Source organism: Bombyx mori, chromosome 16, assembly GCF_030269925.1.
Source record: "Bombyx mori chromosome 16, ASM3026992v2".
NCBI lineage: Eukaryota > Metazoa > Arthropoda > Insecta > Lepidoptera > Bombycidae > Bombyx > Bombyx mori.
In genome coordinates this window covers 4,853,534-4,871,839 of record NC_085122.1, presented here as the reverse complement: position 1 = coordinate 4,871,839, position 18,306 = coordinate 4,853,534, and the positions used below count along the sequence as shown (strand labels likewise).

The 18,306-nt window shown below is 43.0% G+C and overlaps 3 protein-coding genes across 3 annotated transcripts in view; 1 reads left to right on the top strand and 2 right to left on the bottom strand.

Moving 5' to 3' along the window:
* LOC101741968 (flotillin-2) overlaps nucleotides 1-18,306 on the bottom strand; it is a 436,009-nt gene that overhangs the window by 170,090 nt on the left and 247,613 nt on the right. The gene's annotated exons all lie outside the window — the stretch shown is intronic.
* The window catches only part of LOC101746922 (NADH dehydrogenase [ubiquinone] 1 alpha subcomplex subunit 7), a 364,870-nt gene that overhangs the window by 275,712 nt on the left and 70,852 nt on the right, over nucleotides 1-18,306 (bottom strand). The window lies entirely within an intron of this gene.
* Nucleotides 7,832-18,306, top strand: part of LOC105842055 (glucose dehydrogenase [FAD, quinone]) — a 47,712-nt gene continuing 37,237 nt past the window's right edge. The window contains exon 1 of the mRNA XM_012692716.4: nucleotides 7,832-8,010. The gene's annotated coding sequence lies outside the window, so the exon portion shown is untranslated. The remainder of the gene's footprint in view (nucleotides 8,011-18,306) is intronic.

The window sequence follows — 18,306 nt, the reverse complement described above, 5'->3', positions numbered from 1 at the left end:
GACCGGGATGCACTCTGCGGGGGGTCAACCCCGCGGGCACCTGCAGCCGGCGTCGGCGCAGGGGCAGAAAGATCGTACCGGATATACCGGTGATCGGACAACGATTCCGCCCCCACCACCACTCTCCAGCCGAGGATGCGCCGCGCGACGGGCGAGCTCGCGAACGTCAAGTCCACGATAGACTCGCCCGTCCACCGCACGCAAGTCGCGATCGAGCCCCTATTAACGATACAGAGACCGACCGCGACCGCCCACTCCTCCAGCAGCCTACCACGAGCGTCCGTGAATGGGGAACCCCAAGCGACAGACTTCGCATTGAAGTCCCCCGCCAGTATCACTGAACGGGGAGCGAGGTGACGAGCGATCACCTCTAGCCCGTCCAGGAACCGCTCGAACTCGACGGTAGGCCGATTCGGAGAAAAGTACACCCCGATCACGACGATATTTTCTAACTGTACCGCGACGATCCCGGGGCCCCTGGTCACCATCGCCAGGGGGGGGACCATCGCGGTTCTTCTGATATGTATGGCCGCCAAGCCATCAACGTCCCCAAACCAACAGTCATCCGCTGGGGGAACGAAGTATGGCTCGGCGACCACAGCCACGTCAATTGACCACTCCGCCATGGTCTGGAGCAACATGTCCTGAGCCCCAGCGGAGTGGTTCAAGTTTCCCTGCAGGAAGCGATAGGTGTGATCCATTAAGACTGAACCACATCCATCGCTCCCTCCCCTACTCCATTGCCCCCGCTATCGGGCGCGAACGCCTCAGCGGGGGACAAAGTGCCGGCCGGTGCTCCCCCGGCCAACCGCTTCTTTTGACGCCGCTTAGCTTGGCGGCGCCGATTTCGTTCAGCATTCTTGCTGGCCGGAGGGCAGGCCTTGCCCCCGGCCCGGTGGTCAGCCTTGCGCCCGGCCGCCGCACATAATAAGCAGTGCGGCGCAGCCGAGCACACGGCCGCCTTGTGTCCCGGCTGACCACAGCGAAAGCACAATCCGCTGCGGTCAACGGCACTCGCGCATTTAGCAAGGCAGTGCCCAGTGCTGAAGCATCTGAGGCACCGCCAGGCGCGTGGTTCGAGAAGGCGCACGCGGGCCGCTATCCAGCCCACGCGCAACCTGCCCGGTTCCCCCGACGGTCTCCCGGGCGGAGGAGCAGCCAAGGAGGTGGCCGCCTCTACCGGGCAACGCACCCAAACAGAGCCAGCCCCGGTATAACCGAGGCGCAGCTCGCCTACGGTTATATTCTCCAGGGCGCAGTTGCCCCGGGCGGCAATAGCCGCCGCCACCTCATCCTTAGTGGTGCAGTCGTCCAGGCCGGTCACTCTCAATTCAGCCATTTTGACCGGCCTGTGCACTCGAACCTCCTCCTCAGGCAGAACCGTACGGAGCTTCGCCGCCAGACGCTCCGCGATGCCGGAACTATCGGCACCGGGACACTCTAGTAGCTTGGCCCCATTGGCCGTCAGCCTACAGCGGAGGCCCTCCCCCGCCCCGATCTCGTCCAGATCAATAGCCGCGCACGCCCGGGAGACTACATCTCCGTATGACACGCCCTTGGCCTCGGCGGCCGGCAGCAGCGTTAAGACCACTGCCGCCGACCGCGGCGCGCGCGTCGACTTCTTCTTCGTCTTCTTTTTCTTGGCGGCCACAGGCGCTCGACCCTGTTGGGGAGCAGCCTGAGACGCCGCAGTGGCCGGTGCTCCACCCACTTGGGGAGCTGTCGGTACGGCCCTCTTGGCACCCCGCCGGGCCACCACATTCCACCCCTCGTCCATGTTAGACGGGGGCGGGGGCAGCGGACGGGGTTGAGGCGCTTGCGATGTGCACTTCGCGTTAGCGCCGCCCCCCCGCTTGGCTCTATCTCGCCCCGGGCCCGCCCTAGTAGCTGGAGCCTGTACGGGGGTGGAGCGGGTCACTGCAGCACCCGACACCGCGGCATGTGTAGACGCAGGCCGTTCAGCGTCACCAGCGACAATACGTTTCGCTTCGAGAGCCGCCAGCCCGCCACCCAGCCTTTCCATTACAGCCTGGACGGTGCGATCGATAATCTCGTCCAGGCTGTAGCAATTCGGTTCCGGCAGGCCCAAGATCCGTGGCCCCGCGGATCCCTGCTGCCGCTCGACGGCCGTCGCCCCCCTAGACCGCGGCGACGGGAGACGCGAACGCCGCTGTACCGCGCGCGATGGTGGCAGCACGGGCCACGGGTCGCCAGCCGCCGCTGAGGGACAGGGACCCCGAGGAACCCCGGAGACCAGCGGCGACACCGCCGGCACAGATGCCGGAGGAGTCCGCGACCCAGCGGCACGCGGCAACGCGGGCGACGACCTCGTCGCGGCTACCCGCTTGGTAGCAGCAACCTTGCCATCGGGCCGCTGCTGCGCCTGTAGCTGTGCTCGGAGCCTCAAATTCTCCGCCATCAGCTGCACCACCTGGTCATTGGCGGAAGCAACCGAAGGCAGAACCTTCGAGACTCGCGAGACGACTTCCCGCAGCCTGCGGCCAGCAGCTTTGGTTTTGGCACTGGTCGCCGCATACGACTTGACGGTCTTCATGGCCCTGCCTATGACCAAGGCAGGGTCCCGAAGACCGCCCTCCTCCTCTTCTGTCGTCCGCCCGTCCAGCGAGGCGACAGACATCGACGCCGATGACGGCGCCGGTGACGGTGCGCCCTTCCCCCGAGCGGGTCTCCCTTTAGGGGGCGGCATCTCCTCCGCGGCAGAGGCCGAATCGGAGACTACCACCACTTTCTCCGGTGGGGCATCCGTGTCAGAGGACGACGTTAGCCCCCCCTTCCCTTCGCGGGAAGAAACTCCCCTCGATTTCCTCTTCCGCCTGACTTTCCCTTTCGGGCCAGCCGCCTCGCAGTCGCTGACAAGCGCAGAGCGCGTCGAGCCAGCGCTGGCACACCTCGGTTCGACGGGTTTTCCGCTGCCCGTCGCACAGCCCCCTTCATCGTGGCATGCTTTGCCCCCCCCAGAATACGTGGGGCAGCATGCTCCCACCGAAGTGGAAGCACGGAGGGATTCTCCACCTAGAGTGGTACCCTCCTGGGGTAATGTTTTTTGTAAGTTTGCCATCATTCATTTCGTTCCTTTGTTATTTAACCAGGGGTCGGTCCCCTGGGACGGCCCTCACAACTGGACACCCTCCAGCCACTCATCCCATCACCGGGCACGTCACAGGCTTAGGATTAGGGCATTTTTTATAGAGGTTTGCATCCTCGCGGCCCCTACTAGGCAGCGGCCCCCGCCCCCCACCAAGTGGGGATTACGGTATGGGACAACCCTTGGGACTAGACTCCCTCCAGCCATTCATCCCATCGTCAGGTGTCAAAAACTTGGGATTGGGGCATTTTTTATAGAGGTTCGCATCCTCACGGCTCCTGCTAGGCAGCAGCCCCCGTCCCCTACTCGGTAGGGATTGCGGTGTGCTTCTTCGAAGCCACGCCGGTAAACCGGTACCCCCCTTTGGGGGGCCTTCCCCTGTAGCCGCCAAGAGGCAGCCGGGGACATGGCAACCAGCGACCGGAAGGGAGTGCCCTCCGGTTCACTTCTCATCCACGTGGGGTCTACCATTACTGACAGACCCACACGTCTGACCACGGTGTGGCCACGCCGGCGTACCGGTACCCTCCTCTGGAGGGCCTTCCCCTTTAGCAGCCAAAAAGCTGCCGGGGACATGGCCTAGCATTCAAGACGGCTCCAGAAGGGAGCCATCTCCCGCTTCACGCACCCTTTGTCCAGCAAAGGTGGGAAAACGGGAACACGGTGTGCAGTCCTCTTTGTTCACGGCACCCCTGTGCAGACAACGCTGCTCCACGGTATCGGGGTGCACGCTTAAGCCCCACCGCCGCGACAAGGCGAGACCACGTTCGGTGGGGTCCAGTAACCACTTACCAAAAGTTGGGCCGTGAACTCGTTCAGACATATCTATCTATATATATAAAAATGAATTGCTGTTAATTAGTCTCGCTAAAACTCGAGAACGGCAGGACCGATTTGGCTAATTTTGGTCTTGAATTGTTTGTGAAAGTCCAGAGAAGGTTTAAAAGGTAGATAAATATGAAAATCTCGGAATTAAATAAAAATAACAAATTTGTTTTTCCTTTGATGTGTCCCCGTCGGGCGGATTCCTTTTGTTTGTTTTAAGTTTGATTTATACAAAAGCTTAGGGTCTTTTATTTATTGATTGAGGCACTAAGAAGTCGGCCGGGTCAGCTAGTGTCTAATAAAGAAGGTATCAGCGTAGCTAAAACTAACGAACGAAACGAAATAAACTATTGTAATGAATGTATGTAATGAAATGTATTCGTTTTTAGTATTTAACAGAAATATCCTTCATCAGCTTATATCAGACTAGTAGCTCATTAATGAATCATTTGACTGACTTCGATCAGGGTGAACAAGAAAATCAGTATTGCAGGCTTTATTGAAATTAACCAGTTACACTTTTTCACTTTCGCATGAATAGTTATACACATTTTGAAATTACGAAATCATTCCGTTTATTTGTCCGATCTTTGGTCGTAACCAGTCCGACTGCAGTGCGCATACAAACCAGCATCTAGTAATTTGAGTCCTTACTTTCAATTTATACTCTATACTTTCAATTTATACTATAAAGAGGAAAGATTTGTTTGTTTGTTTATTTCGAATAGGCTCCGAAACAACTGGACCGATTTGAAAAATTATTTTTCCATTAGAAGCCGACATTGTCCTTGATGAACATAGGCTACTTTTTTTAATTTTTTTTTAATTTTTTTTTTTGGTTTCATGTGTGTTTTAATGTTTCCGAAGCGAAGCGAGGGCAGGTCGCTAGTAATATCATAAAGAGGAAAGATTTGTTTGTTTGTTTGTATTGAATAGGCTCCCAAACTACTAAACCGATTTAAAAAAATCTTTCACTGTTGGAAAGCTACGCTATCCCCGGGTGACATAGGCTATATTTATTACATTTTCAAAAAAATTAGGGATCCTCACTGAAACTCCAATAATGTAACCCAATGTGTAAAAAAATTACCTAAAATTCTTTACATCGCGTGCGCTACTTCCCAAGCGAAGTCGGGGCGGGGCTAGTCATACATAAATTAATAAATGAAGTCTGATAAGTTTAATTACATTACATACGTTAACTCATAATTTTTTAAATCAAGGTTGCTCGACTTTGTTCCTGCGCGGACGTAAATTGTTAAGTCTCACGTTAAAATTCAACGGCTATCCATTATTTTGGAAATCACGCAACGCGTCAGTCCCACCGCAACGAGACTAGACCGTCAAACTAAAAGATCATTAACAATCGTTTTTTTTTTAATTATGAAATACTCGTTGCCAACGTCCGTGTATCACGGAGATTCGCTTTAGGTGATGTTCACACGCATGTACAAGACGTACCGACTGGCCGCACAAGGATTGGGGACTGTGAATACTTATACCACGTAGTCGGAGTTCGATTCCAGGGCAAAGAGAAAGTGTAAAAAAATATATAATTTCGCATAATAATTCTTCTTTAAAAGTTTACGTGTCGCGCCGCATGGTGGAAGTAGCGTTCTGACGCTTCGTTAAGAAACTTACGCCTCGGTACTAGATTTAGGTCGTTGTGAATATCTACTACATTCCTCACGTGCTATGGGGCTCCGACGGCTATCCTGCAGAAACGGGAATGGATGATCTGGAGAGAGTTAACGCGTGTACGGGCCGCATGCGCGAACACTACACTTGCATAGGTCATGACAGAACGTATGTAAGTTTTGTAGTGTTTGTCATCTCGTTATGAAGGGACAATTTATTGTTCGCCAAATGATCGAAATTCACTGTAATTACTGACACATTAAGATTCAAATTAATTTTATGTATTAGGTTCCCTCCTATCTATTGCAATTTTGAAACAAAAAGGTGTAATTTAAAAATACATCATACATACAGGTTCGTTCAGAACTCCAAATTAAAAAAAAGATTAGAATCCGCTAAAAAACGAAGGAGAAAAAAATGGTATTGCTCTCTTGTCTTTGACTATTTTATAAATTGATCATTTACTTTACGCTTATTTAAATCGTATACGAGAAGTTGTCAGTCGGGTCTAGTTATCTGTCACTTATATCACGTGCACTCGATAATATGGTAATAGCAAAATCTAATATTAGTAACAGATCACCAACGACGAACACGAATGTTACGTAATTCATAAAATAAATATATTTTTATTTCTTTTATTGTTATATTTTTTTTTGTTTTTGAGCAAGTATGGATACATCAGGTGAGGTGTTTGCCTAGAAGAGCAGCTTTATCAGAAGGGTTGGAAAACCAGAGTTCAACCGTCAATGGTTTGGTAGCCATTGACAGTTGAACCGGGTGCCTGACCAGCTCTAGAAGAGGCCCGTTTACTTAAGGGCAGTTACTTGATGATTGTATCTACCAATGGATCGGAATCGCGACCCACTGAGAAAAATTGGAAAGGAACTCATCTCGCAGATAGTATCGGTCGAGTGTGGCATAGAACCCTTCGACGAGTAGTAGCGTCCAATAGCACTGTAAATAAGCCAGGATTTATCTAAGGCATTGACAGTGGTCGACTTCTAATTGGGCCGGATCAGAGATGTAATCAGCACTGCCCATTATGAGGATGATATCAAATATTCATGACTAGCCGGTTAAAGATCTTCAGATAGTAATCAAGACTAATTTCATACCGGTAATACTTGAATAGGTATTTTGAGTGTATTTTGAAAATACTGAAATTCGTGAAATTGCGGTATTTACCGCTCCAAAGAAGAAAGAGTCAACTGAATCGAAGATTGAAGGATGGATTGCAATGATTTTGCATTAGAGAGCATTGAGTTTGTAACACTCTCTGTACTTACTTAAGGTCCAATATTCAAAATTCGCAACATAATAAAAGCATTCTTAGAATGACAAACGCAGAAGTCTTAGTTATCTAGAACAACTTTTCTTTACGTGCCTGAAAGATTTCCTACCTCTGACATATTCGAGACAAATCTATATACTAATATATAAATCTACAGTGGTTTTTACGGATGTTCCCTTATAACTACTGAACCGTGCATCCGATTGACTTGAAACTTGGTATCCATGTAGAAAATACATGTACTTAATGGATAGGCTAATATTTATATGAATGTTGGACTCCCTACACCAGTTGCGGGGCCGTTAATGAGTTAATCTTTGTGGGGGTGAGAAATAATAATGTTAATTTTAAATGCCCAGAGAAGCGGACGGGTACAGCTAGTACAATATGAAGACAAATGAACATATATTTTTTTTGCTCTTGTAGACAGACGAGCATACGGTCCACCTGATGGTGAGTGGTTACCGTCGCCCATGGACTTTAGCAATGCCAGGGGCAGAGCCAAGCCGCTGCCTACCGCTTAATACTCTCCACAAGCCTCGTTTGAAGAAGTACACGTCATAGCGCTCGGGAAACACCGTGGAGGGGAGGTCATACATACGTTCCTTCTGACCGTGAATATAGCCCACTGAGTTTGTCGCCGGATCTGCTCAGTGGGTCGCGTTTCCGATCCGGTGGTAGAAGATTCTGCGAAGCATTGCAAGCTTGTAAGGGCCAGTGTTAGCAACACTCCGGTTTGAGCCCCGTGAGCTCACCTACACACGTTAAGGTGAACCTGAAATAGCCTCTCAAGGCTATCAACATAGGCGGAAAAAAAAACTGTGAATTTCCTTTATCAGTCAAAAACAGGAATAATGCCAGGGGTACAAAGTAGCTAGTGTAGGGATGTTTATTCTGGATGGACGCTGCACGTGCACGATCCGAGCCGATTAGAAATTGTCGCAACTATGACCACATCCCAACGGCAACGAGATGGTACAATGGCGGGCGGCACGCGCGCCGCAGTTCTTGCGAAGCGTGCGGGCCGGCGACACACCCGACTCTCGATTTTCATACAAAAAGTGAAAATACAACATGTTCAGTTGATCGAGTTTTAAGCTAAAAGGATTTTTTTTATTTCGTTAAACGTCCACCTCCTGATTTCACGGTACGTATTAAAAATCGCTATTATTATTTAAAGGTCACCAATTTATTATATATTTCTTAATTTCAAATTGAAGTTTCGTAGACTTTAATGTCTCAGTACCGAGAAACTGTATCTTTTTAATATTATGTAGACACGATCGTAAGACGAGTCTTAAGGTGCTTTGAAACTCAGTTTATCCATTTGCAAAGGTCGATTTTTTTTTATTTTTTAATAAAAATTTATTTTAGTGTGACCGAGCTCACAGCCCACCCGGTGTTAAGTGGTTACCGGAGCCCATAGACATCTAAAACGTAAATGACCCACCTTGAGATAAGAAAAATCTCAGTTTTTTCAGTACAACGACTGCCCCATCCTTCAAACCGAAACGCTGTACTGCTTCACGGCAGGAATAGACATGGTGATGTTACTTACTCGTGCTTACTCATTATTTTTACAAATAAAACAGTGTTCGAATTGACTTATATAAAAATAATCTCAATTTGTCACCACTACCACGCAATATGCGTATTAAATATCGATAATCGAGATTGGAAATCAATTTATCATATCGACTGAAACAAACCCCACTTCTCTGTGTATTATTATGAAATATCACATTTGCAAAGAGTGCTGATGCGTTGAATACAGAACGTGAATAATTAATTATAATACTCTTTCTTAAGACACTCTAACGTAAACATAATAAAATTTGAGCTAACAACATTTCGATAGTCGGTAATTCCGTTATTGAAAGAGAAAAAAAAACGTAATAAAAACATGATATGCGATTTTATTTCAAAGCTGATTCTTTTAATCAGCAAAAAGAGATGCGCTATAACCATTTCAAAATCTATATTTCAAATGCCTACTTCTTAATCTTTTCTTAATATTTTGTTACAATAGACGGCAGACGGATACTGGGTCAGGTGTTAAGTGTTCACCGGATCTCATAATTATCACATCATGAACGCCGCCGCCCATCTTCAGACCTGATCACGTCTCAGATAAAAACGGCTATCCTATCATATAAACCGAAACTAAAGACTGCTACGCGGTAAAAGCTGCAAGGATTTGATCTTTATTCACAAAAAAAAAACACATGATCACCCGTCCACAATATACGCAATACAATACTCAAATAATGACGAATAAAACCTTAGTCGTCCGTGACTATGAAAATCGAAAAGCATTAGAAACGTTAGAAATAAGATAAGGACAACAAAAGAACGCGAAGTAAACACCATAAAAGCAGTTCCAATTATGTCTAATAATCGCGTAAACCGATTTTTTACTGATAGGTAGGACCTCTTGTGAGTCCGCGCGGGTGGGACCACCACCCTGCCCATTTCTGCCGTGAAGCAGTAATGCGTTTCGGTTTGAAGGGCAGGGGCAGCCGTTGTAACTATACTTGAGACCTTAGAACTTATATCTCAAGGTGGGTGGCGCATTTACGTTCTGGATGTCTATGGGCTCCAGTAACCACTTAACACCAGGTGGGCTGAGAGCTCGTCCACCCATCTAAGTAAAAAAAAAAGCGAAAAAGATATTAAGTAATGCCATTAAGTCACTATAAGAGGAGAGGAGAGGAGATATTATAAGAGGAATGTCAGAAAGCGCAATTTTTTTTTCTGTTGTATGCATCAAAGCCAGAACAACTTTAACAGATGCCGACTCGGTATATTCAAAACTGCTTCTTAAAGACCTTGCAATGGATTTCATTTCCTCATATGTGCAGCAAAAGAGATTAAGTAACATGAATGATACATGTGTCTTAATGGTAAAGATACAGGCGGCTCTAGCGTCCAAATCAGAACACATGCATGGCACGTTTCACATGCAGAACATGCAAAATAGTACCAAACCGGGCGAGAATATAAGCGGTTTTGCTATAATTATAATACTTAATAAGGAAAAGTAAAAAAGCATATTTAAAAGAAAATATTTAAAAGAATTTCTTGCAAGGATTCTAAGGATACTTCATAGGTCCAAATCTGTTCAGGCATTTAAAAGTTATAATGGAATAAAGGAAAACACATTCAAAGGTACACAAATCCTCAATATTACTCTATTTTTATACTCGCACTAAAGATGGTATAGACACGCCATCTTATGATAAACGGACAAACTTGTATGACTTAAGACTCTAGTATCTTTCAATTTCAACAAACGAACACAGGTATACCCAGAATTATTGTTAATGAGATTAACACGAGAATAAGTCGATTATAAAAATAAATAAAATCTAAAAGTATGTCTTTAAATACAACCTTCGTAGCTAATGTTTTATTGTTGTCGATATAAAATAAAAATAAATTAAATCTAGTTTTGCTTAAATGTATAAGGCCTTGAACTTTTAAATTTAAATAAACGTGAGCATGGTGCGTTGCGAAGCAACTTTGAATAGAATGCAGTTTTGTTATTTGTATATTTTATGAAGCGATAGTATTTATTTATTTATTTATTAGGCACACAATACACATCACAAGCTAAAAAGATAAATAAAAAACACAAGTGAAAAGAAACAAAATCTGGCTTGCAACATAATATAAGCCGTGTGCGCACGACTAAGCATGACAAGGTGCTGTATTTGTACACAATGGTCCTTACAACTATACAAAAACAAAAAAAAACACGATAACAATCTGACTTATAATGTAAGGAAATAATTTATTATTTTATTATTATTTAATTTTTATTATTGCGTTAATAAACAAATGAGAGCACAGGGCCTGTCTGATGCAATGCTTAAAGATGCCTCTGGACAACAGCAAAGTCCGAGGCACGGTTGAACTACTCCAGCTTTATTTTTGCTGCGCTTATAATTTTACTTTATGCGAGAGCCCAGAGACTTCACAAAATTTATTAATAACGTATTATAAGCTCTTCATTTATTAATAAAGCTTAGTTACATTGAATTACAAAAAAAAAAAAAACTATTTACTCAACAATTCTGCTTCCATAACAGACATTGACGGTTGTTAATCTTTCAACACTTGCAATGTTTTCTTGTCCGTTAAGCCTACTGAGTTTCTAGCCGGATCTTCTCAGTGGGTCGCGTTTCCGATCCGGTGGTAGATTCTGCGAAGCACTGCTCTTCAGTCAGTGTTAGCATCACTCTGGTTTGAGCCCCGTGAGCTCACCTACTAGTTAAGGTTACGCTGAAATAGCCTCTCAAGGCTATCAGCTTAGGTAGGAAAAAAAAAAGTCAATGTAACCTGATTTATAAAATGCATAATTAAAGAACATGAATTTCGATCTATATACATATAAAGTGTTGTAACAGTTACGACTGTTGGTCAACGCACAAACGGTCACCGCGTCAATATTGCAATCAAAATAAAATTATTTTAAGTATTCGCTCGCGGAAGTACCATCGAAAAGAAAATCATAACAAGTTTTAAATAAATTACAAATCAGTAGATGAATTAAACAGGAATCGTACATTACTAATATTAATAATATTATAAAATTTTAATGTGCCGTATCTTTAGTGGTATTTTATCGAATATATTATTGAATTAATTTCGTAAACCAACTATCGGCTAATAAGAAGTTTTTTGCGGAAGATCTGCAGACAGCGCAGCGCACGCTTCACCTGGTGTTTAGCGCTAACAGGAGTCTATAGACTGCGATTTTATTCCCCTACCTATTCGTTGTTATCCTATAATGTGCTATTCCAGCTTGGCGCAGATGGGTAGGTAAGTTCACTAACTCAAACTGAGGGAATTGATCGGAATTGCGACTCATTGAAAGTATGGGTAAGTTCGCTCGTCGACATTCCTAACATACCACGGTACTCCGACGGCTATCCTGCAGAAACGGGATTGGATAACCTGGAGAGAGTTTATGAGCATGCGGTCTGCATGAGCAAAGACTACATTTTCATACATTTATGACGGAACATATGCAATTTTTGTGGAGTATCACCTTGTTACTATGGGACGATTAACTTCGTTTTAGACCATGATATTATGCGCTTCCTGGGCCGCCGTGCCCTCTAATGGGTGTATGGAATGAGCCACGGAGAACGCACGGACAAGGTTCTCCTAACTAACAAGGCAGAACTGTTAGTTTTGTAGGATGAACTTGATTGACTGAGTCCTACTACTACTACGTCTACTGCGTCTACTCCGGCCCACAGTGCCAATTTCCTTCTGCTGCTGCTTCTTCTGTCTTCCATCGTGATACTATGCTGCCGCAGTGTTAATTTTGTATTCTTATAAAGACATCGTCAAACCGAAATGCATGAACTTCAAAGCAGAAATGCGGTGGGGCCTATTTTAAGCCCGCTTACCTATTACGACTGTTTGATTTTATCCAAATTTGAAGTTTTGTACAGTCGTTGTACCATATAGTACAGAGACTTTGAACTCCATGCTCTAAGGAGGATGACGCTTATTAACGTTCGATAACCACTTTACAGCAGGTTCCCCATGGACGCTATCCCTCTCCTACGCCCCAAAAAAACATAGCACCTACTGCTCCCGTAGTCATTTTCCATAGAAGGACATGAAGCCTGTCATTCATTCCCGACCTAAATTCATTATAGCTCCAGACTAACTAGAACAGATATTATACAAAATAACTTGTTATCATTAACTGGTAACTAGTTAGAAAACGTGTTCTACTTGTTCATTTGCCTCTCCACTTTACAAGACTTATTTAAGCGGTACATTTAAATCTTTTTACGCAATACAATATCACATGCACTAACGTAATATATGTTAGTGTAATTCATAAATTAATGTTACAGAAACTAGAATTCCTTGTACTAGAAATATAAAAATGTCAAAGCGTCACAAGTAATGACCGACCGAAATCGATAAACAAACTTAAAAGAATCAAACGTCCCTAAAAAGTTAGGTTGCTTTTCAACTCATACACATAACTTATTTAATACGCTTCCAAAAACAAAGATTGGCGATACAGATAGTTGTTGGTAATCCCCAACGCGATAAAGGCAAAAAAAAACACATTCCAAAAAAAAAAAACAACATTCTGTGATTTGGACAGAATGTGAAAGCAAAAGAAGAAAATGTAATCCTAATAGAACTTTGACCACTGAGCAAACACTGGTTTTAGAAATGAATTATATTTTCCATGGCTTATTCCCGTTTTGGCTTTGGAAAGTGACTTTACACCGTGGACAGGCATCTCATGTGTTATAAATGCAGATCCTGAAAATGATGTTGTGCTTCTTATTCAAATATGCCTACTTCTTTTGACAATTTCGTTTATAAATATGAAGAATCTAATTAATGTATGCCCAAAAGAAAGCTAATCGTTCCATTTGCGAGCTTGGCACGGACTTTAGTCCTTACTTTTGTCCTACCTAATCGCTGGTAGTCCTATGGACTTAGGATACGCGCGGTTTAGTAGTTGGGCTCACGGGGTTCAAAGCGGAAGGTCCTGCCTTAGCAAAAGCAGTGCTTCGCTGAATCTACCTTTTATTTATTTATTTTTTATTGCCTTTGTAAGGCAGACGGGCATACGGCCCACCTGATGGTGAGTGGTTACCGTCGCCCATGGACTTCAGCAATGCCAGGGGCAGAGCCAAGCCGCTGCCTACCGCTTAATACTCTCCATAAGCCTCGTTTGAAGAAGGACATGTCATAGCGCCTACGGATCTGAATCACTAGTCGTCACATTCTCCAGAGATCCCTAGGGGTCGACGAAGCGGTGACTTGGCTTGGATTTAGTGATTTCAAAAGTTTACATTGATCTTGTTGCAAATTTGTCTGGTCAAAATCGCAGGAATCTGACATGTCGGCAACAGTCATTGTGACGAAACTTGGAAGACGCCTGCGTCCACTAGGGTACGTTTTTAAGTTATTAATGACAATGTTCAACATTCCCCATTGCAAAATTAAAAAAAATAGTCAACGCATTTGTGCACACCTGTACTAGTGAGATGTAATACAGACCAGATTATTCCAACAAAGGGCATTACAAACGCATCCGACAATCGCGTACATTACATAAGTTACGTAACTTACATAACGTTCGCGCCTAACTTAACTCTGATTTCACTTTCAACTGCAAATACAACGGAGTCAATACAAATGCGGTTCCGAATGTCCAAACGTTACTGTAAAGAACATTATACTTTTTTTTTTAATTTTTAACTTATTTACATTATTACATTTATATAGATATCTAGCCGGATGTTCTCGCCCGCTTTGCTGCGCATTTAAAATTAACATTATTATTTCTCACCCCCACAAAGATTCTCATCAATAACGCGCCCGCAACTGGTGTAGGGAGTCCAACACTCATATAAATATTAGCCTATCCATTAAGTACATGTATTTTCTACATGGATAAAAGTTTCAAGTCAATCGGATGCATGATTCAGTAGTTATAACGGAACATTCGTAAAAACCACAGTAGATTTATGTATTAGTATAGATATAGATTATTTGATTTTTGAGCACTTTACTGTTTTAACAGACGTATGTCTACACATTTATAAAATATAACGTTGAGGTAATTAATGTTACTATGGGTGCTGGCAGGCGTTTATATTAGATGAAAACGATTTTCCGTAGATTCTAATCAAAATCTACAGAATACAAAAATTCGTACTATTGTTGACATTTTAGTTTATTGATGGGTTCTGTCCCTGATACTGCTAACCTCTATGAACGACGGTAACCAGTCATCATCACGTAGACCTTATCAGCGTCTGCCTACAAGGGCAACAAAAAAAAAGATAGGCGGCTTCGTGATACCGACCCGCGCTGGTTTAAAATACACCCTACCACACAAGTTACGAAAGGTAGAAAGACATCTTAGAAATTATTTATAGGTAGTAATTTACAATGTTTTTAATGAAACATGCGGCACTGTTATCCGGATCCAACTGGATTTTGGCCGGAATGATGAATCGACTATTCAAATACCCGTAAAATGTTTCTCTATCGATTGTGAGTAAATTCACCAGGAATATAAAGCGCGTCCAGAATCTTCGTCTTGTGCTTGTCTAGCGAAATAATTTTAGCCGTCTACAAATCCTTCATATTTTAGGACGTTTAAATAAAAGCGGCTCTAAATAAAATAAATAAAATGTTTATTTTTATGTAAAAATGTACAATCTGTTTTCTTATGGCCGGGATCATGGCCTCCTGGATTTTTAGCCGCGCATGCGCGAGACGGAACTAAAGGTTTCGCCACTATATTTATTCCGCGTAGCAATAACGCCTTCTGGTCGCGTGAAATAATCAGTTGAGACTTGACGGAGTAAATGCCACGTTGTGTTGTTTATAACTACGAGGTACTACTAAAATGACGTAATTAAAAAAAAACATAAAAAAAATCGAAACGCACTAATTTCGGTCAATTAAGAAAAATGATTACACAACTTTTTTTCTGTATACGTTAACGGATGTAATGTACACACAATTGTGATTTATACTTGATACTAGCTGACCCGGCAGACTTTGTAGTGCCTCAATCGATAAATAAAAGACCCAAACTTTTGTATAAAATAAACTTAAAACAAACAAAAGGAATCCGTCCGACGGGGGACACATCAAAGGAAAAACAGCATTTTTATATTTATCTACCTTTTAAACCTCCTCTGGACTTCCACAAATAATTCAAGACCAAAATTAGCCAAATCGGTCCAGCCGTTCTCGAGTTTTAGCGAGACTAACGAACAGCAATCCATTTTTATATACTTATATATTAATTAAAATTATATATTAATATATACTTATATAGATTTCATAATTTAATATTACCTTCGAAGGATGGCTGAGAAGAAATGAATGAGGAGAGCCGAAAATTGAGCTCAGTATTGTGGATTGAGATAGTAATAATATAATTAGCGTTTTATATTTGAATTCACCCAATGGTGGTACATCATGCCGTTCCACTTTTTATTAACTTGTGAGAGGCTGTATCAGCTTGGCCCTAACGTGTAGGTGAGCTCACGGGGCTCAAACCGGAGTGTTGCTAGCACTGGCCCTAGTAAGAGCAGTGATTCGCAGAATCTACCGCCGGATCGGAATTGCGATCCATTGGGTAAGAATGGGTAAGTTCGCTCGTCGATATTCCTCACATACACTCACACGGTACTACGACGACTATCCTGCAGAAACGGGATTAGATGACCTGGAGAGAATTTATGAGAATGCGGGCTGCATGAGCAAACACTACATTTTCAAAGGTTTATGACGGAACGTATACAAGTTTTGTGGAGTATCACCTTGTTACTAAGGGACAATTTATTTCGCTTTAGACCATGATATTATGCGCTTCTTGCCTGCCGTGCCCTCTAATGGTACTAGATTCACCAAGTGATAAGGTGAGCTCACGAATTTGCTAATACTAGCCCTAGGAAGAGCAGTGCTTCGCAGTATCTACCACCGGATCGGAATCGCGACCCACTGAGAAGATCCGGCGAGAAACGGTAGGCAGCGGCTTGGCTCTGCCCTTGGCATTGCTGAAGTCCATGGGCGACGGTAACCACTCACCATCAGGTGGGCCGTATGCACGTCTGCCTACAAGGGCAATAAAAAAAAAAACTCAGAGTGCTGTGTCTATGGGTTAATTTGCTCGTCGAGCCCTTCGTAGCTTTCCACTAGTGCGAAGGAACTGCCAATTTCTCAAGCGCACAGGCGCACATGTGCTTGAAAAGTGGCCGCCACTGTGCCATGAATGGGTAACTGTAAATATAATACATATTTACATAGAATAAACATTACCATAATCTTTTAATCGCTCATAACAAAATTCGCTATTAGATCGTATAATTATTGAAAAATTACCATTTTTTTAATCAAATTTCTATCGCTTATGCTCAATTTGAATCCAAAATTTTTGCTTTCAAATTTAAATTATATTTTTTAATAAATGCACTATAAATTAGGCTAATCGGTAGAAATATTTTCCTTATTCGCGTAATGCATTCGACGGATCACTACCCATCCGGTGTTAAGCGGTCGTCGGAGATCAGATCCCGAACCTCTTTGATGACACGAAATAAAGTATATTGACAACGCATGATTGCTTTGACGTAAAAACGGGTACCTACGATATCACTACATAGTATAAAACAAAGTCGCTTTCTCTGTCCCTATATCCCTATGTATGCTTAGTTCACGGAAACTTCGATCGTTTGATATTAATAATTTCGAATATCAGGCCGAATAGAATATATTATTTGCATTTATTTTATTGATCACTTGTGACATAAAAGCGTCTAGACGATCTGCTTGCAGGTCAAGTGGTCGCCCAGTCCATATTTAATTGAAAGTATAAGTTTGAACATTATTATGGTTCTATTGTCAAAGAACTTTACTTCTGTAAAAACTTCGATAACAATATTAATCTATTCTCAATTTAACCACAGACTTTAACAATAAACACAAGAGCATATATGCGCGTGTGTGTCAAAAACAGGGTAGTGTGTGTTATTTTTTTTTTATTGATATAATGTATTTGATATGCAAATAAAATAAAAATTTTTAGCATTCTGCACTCCTTCTCTGTATTCTCCATAAGTGTGGGAAATATCATACTCGTCCTTCCGTGCAAGAAAGGGGTACAAAAGGAGACTGAAACGATTACATACATTTTTGGGCCCGAATGTAACGTGATGAAACTAATATGAATTAATAGATTCAGATTTATCAGTACCTTGCTGAAAATTATAAAAGTTTTCTCAATCTGAGAGCCGAGTTAATAAAGATTTATTAAAAGTTAGGTTATGTTACAATCTCTTTAAAAGAGCTGAATAATAACTTATTTAAGCATAAGTAAATGTTTATTATATCCATTGGATAATCTTTTAAATGTCATATTATGAATGAATATCAATGATATATATCAGGTATGGAATATGGAATTGCTATCCCACAATTCACACAGCGATCCATAATTTCAACAGTATCCAATGCAACAATTTCAAGTAAAACGTGTGAGCGATCTTCGGTGTCCAGTGTAGAAGCAATTGTCGTACAAGGCTGGCAGAGTTGGAATCCGTAATAATAAAGCAGTGATCGTTGAAAATATAAAAACAGCCCGATAGATACACACTCAAAATGCGTCGAAGATACAAAACGAGTAGAGCAGAAAAAACCAACAAGCGCCAAAAAATAATTGTATAATCTATGAACAAACGTCATGTCAGCTTACTGTCAAAGCTGTCATCAAAAATACAATCGATTTTAATCGATTTGAAATCATATTACTTTGTTAAGTAATAATAGACTTTTTCTTCATTTATGTATATAATCGCAATTAAATCCGGCGTATACCGCACTTGTATACAACAAGTATAAATTGCTCATTTAATTAATTTGCATTAATTAC